This window comes from Ammospiza nelsoni, chromosome Z, assembly GCF_027579445.1.
Source record: "Ammospiza nelsoni isolate bAmmNel1 chromosome Z, bAmmNel1.pri, whole genome shotgun sequence".
In the NCBI taxonomy this organism is placed as follows: Eukaryota; Metazoa; Chordata; class Aves; order Passeriformes; family Passerellidae; genus Ammospiza; species Ammospiza nelsoni.
In genome coordinates, this window is record NC_080669.1 from 75,882,434 (window position 1) to 75,888,433 (window position 6,000).

A 6,000-nucleotide genomic window follows, 5' to 3' on the forward strand; every position below is an offset into this window, starting at 1 on the left:
AAATATTTATTATTTGTAAGTGTGGCAGGTGTTGGGAAAATGATGGGTTTTTTGTCTTTTCTGTTTATGATAACAATATAATGAAAAATGAATGATCCACAATGCTTTGAGGAGCTCAGGGCACTATCTTCCTATTTGTTTTCCCATTTCAGTCCTTCTGCTGCTCTCAAAAAAAAGTGACTTCAAAGATTGTCTTTCATTGTTTTTTCTGTTTAATATGATATGTACCATCTCCCCACCCTCTCATCTGTTAACTTCACAAACTGATGTATAACTCCTGCTTAGGATATAATTTGCCAGGATATTTTTCCCACGTTTGTGATCAGAATTTCAGAATCACAGGATGGGTCAGGTAGGAAGGGCCACTGTGGGTCATCTGGTCCAATCCCCTGCCCAAGCAGGGCCATCCCAGAGCACACGGCACAGGATTGCATCAAAAAAAATGGGATATCTCCAGAGAGGGAGACTCCACAGACTCTGTGGGCAAGGTGTTCCAGTGCTGGGGCACTGCACAGTAAAGTTCTTCCCAATGTTCAGGTGGAATTTCCCGTGCACCTCTCACTGCCCCTTGCCTCTGTTCTTTTGCTCAGCAGCACTGAACAGAGCCTGGTCCCTGCTCTGACCCCTCCTGCAGTCACTGACAGACACTGATGGGGTCCCCTCTCAGTTATCCCCTTTCAAGGCTGAACAGGATCAATTCTCTCAGCCTTTCCTCATAATGGAGATGCTCCAATCCCCTGATCACCTTTGCAGGTCTCTGCTAGACCCACTCCAGGAGATCCATATCTCTGTTGTGCTCCAGAGCAGACTCCAGGTGAGACCTCACCAGAGCTGAGTGGCAGGGCAGGATCACCTCCCTTGAATTTCTGGCAGTGCTCTTCCAAAGGCATCCGGGATTCTGTTGGCCTTCCTGGCCACACGGGCACAGCTGCTCATGCACAGTTTGGTGTCCACCAGGAGCCCCAGCTCCTGCTCCACAGAGCTGCTTCCCACCAGGCTGGGCCCCAGCCTGTGCTGGTACCCAGGGCTGTTTCTCCCCAGGGGCAGGATCCTGCATTTGCCCTCGAAGAATTTCAAACTGTTCTTGTCTGTCTATCTTTCCTACCTGTCAAGGCTCTTCTGAGGACTGTGCAGCACTCTGGGGTCTCATCCACTCCTCCCTTCTTCCTTGCCAGAGAGGGCACTAAAAGATGATTTTGCAGAAGGAATGACATTTCTAGGAAGGTCATTGAAGACATGGAAGACCAAAAGATCTACTTGCTCACTTTCACTCAGTCATTCTCTTCTCCTCCTTCCATAGAGAAATATAAGCACTGGAGGAAAAAGCAAAAGTTTTCATAAGATTAATTTTTCTTTCCAAGTCAAGGAGAAAACTGCTGGATGAGTGTCATGTACCTTGTAGGAGCCATGGTCTTGAGTGTTCCAACATATTTCCATAGCTATAACATCATGTACTAGTTTACCTATTGAACCTGACATTAAAAACCCTCTTGTAGGTATCACATGGTCTCCAAGTTTACATGAATATAAAAAATAAGAGGTGTCCAGCTAAGTTTGATCATTGATTCATCTAAGATCTTCTTTCTCTGTCTCTTTCCAGAGATCACTGAAAACTTCACTTGTCACACATTATTCACTGTCTTGAAACACAGAGAAAATACCATAGAGATTAACTCCAGCTGTCTTGCAGCTTTACAAGCCTCTAAGGAGTTTTTAAGAATCATAATTTTTGAAGATATACTTAAAAGCACTTTTTAGTATTTGCCCTAGCAGAGTAGTAATGTTTATATAAAAATAGCTGGTAGCACGGTCCAGCCAATAAACCATAAAGGCATCAACAGCACTAGGGTAGGATTAGAAGGTGAATAAGTTGTGAAACCTTTTAACTTTTTCTTTTTTTTTACTAAGAAGATTTAAAAAAATATGATGTGTTATTTATTTCACAAAATATGTTATTTATTTCACAAGCTTAACTCAATCTGATCTTACATCTTTCTTGTCATTATAAAAGCCTCCTGCTTGTGCAAATATGAAAACAGTGGGTTACTGAGGTACTCATCCTAAAATCGTGATTCTTATTTTTAGGCTGAAAGATGTTTGAAACAAGACAGCAATTTCCTTTTGCTTACCTGCATAGGGTAATATCTAGATTCCATACAATTCTAGAGGGACAAGTTCAACTGTGGCTGCCAAGGGCCACTGCTTGGTGGCAGTCACTAGTACAGCACTGCCCAGACTAACATAAGGGATCTGGGAGATTCTTTGTTTCCCCAAGAGCACAAGACCAAATGAACTCTTGAGCAGTCACAGAGCAGCAGATTTTATGGAGTAGGAAATGTCATCATTCATTTTATTTATGTTTATAATGACTATGTTGTAGATCCGTATTTCAGGTTCCAAGTGTCTTGGCGGGCTGCAAAGTCCAAGGGAAATGGGGCTGATCTGTAATGCAGGAGATGAAGGAACTATTCCATTGACGCAGCATAACTCTGAAGGTGACTGATAGTCTCTGTGCAGGGCAGCTGTGCACTCACGTCACATGTGATATCCATGCTATGTAAAACTGTAAAATCCATTCATGGATTTTACATATCCATGCTATGTAAAACTCTCTCAAGCCTGGGTCAGTTGTGCTGCCTTCTGGCATGTTCATGCATCTCCCTTTCCTTTGACTTTGAAATTCAAGGCCAGATTGTTCCAGTACAGTTTTCTAGTGCCAAGGCAGTTTTGAGATGCATCTCCACCCAACAGTCCTGTTATATTGCAGAGTGGGATACTATGTTCCTGTCCCAATGTCCATCTTGAGCTTGTTTTCAAAAAATTTCCACTTCAGTTTCAATGCTGACCACCCTGCCATTTGCTTCTCTGGTACCCACTGCTGAGACCCAAGTGCAGAGCAAAGTCACTGTGAGGCAGTGGTTTTGCACTTGAAGTTATGCATTAATTTGGCCAGCTGTCTCCTTGCCAATGGACAAAGCAATTTATTTTCTCTCAGAGACAGGGAACAGAATGGTATATTCAGCTTGTAATTAGAATATGAGTTCTCCATCTGATTTAGCATTTTTTGTTATGGGTCTAATACAAATAAGACACTTTGTAACTTAGACCACATGGTTCTGGAAATCTTATTAATGGAATTGCCTTACTGGACTGGAACCAAAGCTGGTAAAGTCAACTGAAAACCTTTTAGTGACTTCAGTGGATTTTGCGCTTGTCAGATGAATGTTGAGGTGTTCAGGCATGATTTTTAATAGCTCAGTGCTTGGGGATACATGAAGCTACAACCATGCTATTCCTACTCTAGGCAAAAAAAGGGCAACAGTTGGGAAACACCACTTTGTATTCTGATTTATGCACATATGTAGGACTTTGTATCCAGCTTCCAAAAAGCGTGAAGGTCTCAGAGCTACACTGCTCTTGTGTAAGAGCAAAAGTTTTGTGTAGTCTTAGTGAGAAGAGAAACCTGATGTGGACACTGTAAGAACCCATCAAATTTACTTTTTAACAAAAAGTTAAAAAGCAACAAATTATGCGTTGGCTTACAAGACAGGAGAGAGGAAACCATTGACCTAGCTCCCTAAAGACTGCCCTATTTCTTCAGGTGCACAAGCTACAGATTATTAGGGTTTCCTAAACAGTCTTAATATCTGCACAGATATGCTGTAACAAGGACAGTTAACCTAAGGCTGAACTAAAACAGCTGTAATATTGAAAAAAAAAAAGAGCTAAAAGGGAAAAATAAAATGTTTGTTGCTTTTTTTTTAATATTCTTTTATACGAATTGAGAACTTCACGTTTTTGAGAGACTTCCTTACTCTGTGCCACATCTTTTTAAAATTGTTTTGAATTGTAGTACTCTTAAATATTATCATTTCAGTGGTACTACCATGGCTTTAACCAGGTTTTCCTTTCAGAAACACATGTCTGTGTGTGTGGTCTAGTGCCTACTCTGCTGGTATAAGGAGCATGTGTACTGGGTGGGATATGGATTCTTAATGAGTGTCATCTGCTCTGCTCCTTCATTAGGCCTGATTCCAAGGGATTGTGAAAATGTGCAAAAGTCCTTAAATTCTGTCCAGATAAAAATTTCCAGACAGAACAAGAATAGCCAGAAAAATGGCTGTTCTAACTACATTGGATAGTGCCTCTTTCATGTTTATAGTCTAGTAAGCAATGAGCTCTATCAATATTAGATAAACCACCTTCTTTGTAGAAGGAAGTAAATACTGACTTTTACACAATTTGAAAGCAAAAATACAACAGCTTATACTCAGAGTAATCTGTCCACCACTACCCATATGTATGGAGCTACTCTGGATTTATAGTACCATTTTTCAGTTCAGGATCATTTTTCAGGTCAGGCTCAAGACAGAGCAGTGATAAAGGGCACATACATAACTTTAGATTAAGTAGAGTGAACTAGGCTGTATTTCTCTATTCTAGTTACTAAAGGACCCTCCATATAATAGAGAAAAATCTCACAGACACTGGGTGCAGGATGTCCAGGGATTTTATTAAGAGGAGATACCAAGTAATTTTTTGCTCTGTAACTCGAAGCTCATTGTTTTGTCTCAAACTGCCATAGCAACAAATGCCACCTGTATCTTTGCTTTGCAACCATGTTTCCTGAGGTCACTTTGCTGCTGCCAAACACACAGATGACCAATAAGGATATAAATGTATGTCCCCTTTACTACAGCTATATTATATTTTGTAATTTATTAGGTCAGGTCCTTTGTTAATTTGAATCAGGGCAGCTCCTAGGATGCTCCACCAGCTTCAGAAAAACATTGCCTCTCACAGTCACCAAGGGTCTGGCCCTAGCACATTCCCTTATAGCAGTAAGGGCAGAAGGGACAGCCTGCTCATGAAATAGGATTCCAGTGTTTATGTAGCCTGTGTTTTCCAAACCCTTCTTTGAAGTCATCAAGGCTTTCTTTTGCTCACTCATCCAGGAGGAAGACAATGACCGAGTCTTCCTGTGAATTGAAAGCATCCTAACGTTATATTTAACACTACAAACTATTTTTACATTTTATTTTACATGGTGAAAGAACAGGTGTGATTGTTCTCCCTTTGTCTACCATCAGGAAAAAATATTTTCAAAAGAAAGAAGGAAACAAATTATGCCCATAAAAATTTCTCAGATCTTTAGGACCTTCCAGATGCACTCTGTTAACAGAAATAATAGAATCTTGAATCACATGTATCATATCTATGAGGCATCACACTGTCTCTTGGATTAAGCCAATTTAAAATGTATTGAATGCTGCTTTGTTGGTGTCGCATTTAGATATCTTTCCTCAAGGATACCATTCTGTATCTTCCTAGAGTAATTTTTCTTTGATTTATTTCTATTACTGCACCAATCACAGAGTTATGCCATTCTGTTTTCTGTTAAGAAAACACCACTTGGATCCATCTGTTTTCTTCTTCATATGCAGCAGAATGGCAGTTATTAAAGAGTGTCATTCTTTAAATTTCTCTGACCAATGCACTCCATATATTTTCATCTTTTGTAACCTGTACATTTGTCAAGATCTCAGTTAACTAAATCTATTGTGATTGTGTTATGTGCATGTGGCATGTAATCAAGAGCATAAAATGTTTTATATCTCCATATTTATAGATATTACATTAATATGTACTGCTGAAAAAAAGTACTGTAACCTTTGCTCTCACTACTAATCTAATGCTGACTTTATGCAGAATTTAATTCTTAAATAGCTCCTGTTTTTTCTGTCCAGCACAGCCACATCAGGAAGACAGTGTCTGCAGTGTTCTGTCTCTGGTCTCACCAGAATTCTCTGGCTTTTGGGCCGTGGCTCTCAGCTGTACTGCAGCTCCACTCACTACCAGAATCCAGAGCCAGCACCAAAATATAGCAAACTGTTCTGCAACACCAAAATATAGCAAATTGTTCTGCAACACCAAAATATAGCAAACTGCTTTGTTGGCCCCTGACTTTGAAGCACTTGTGACAGCACAGACATCTGAACC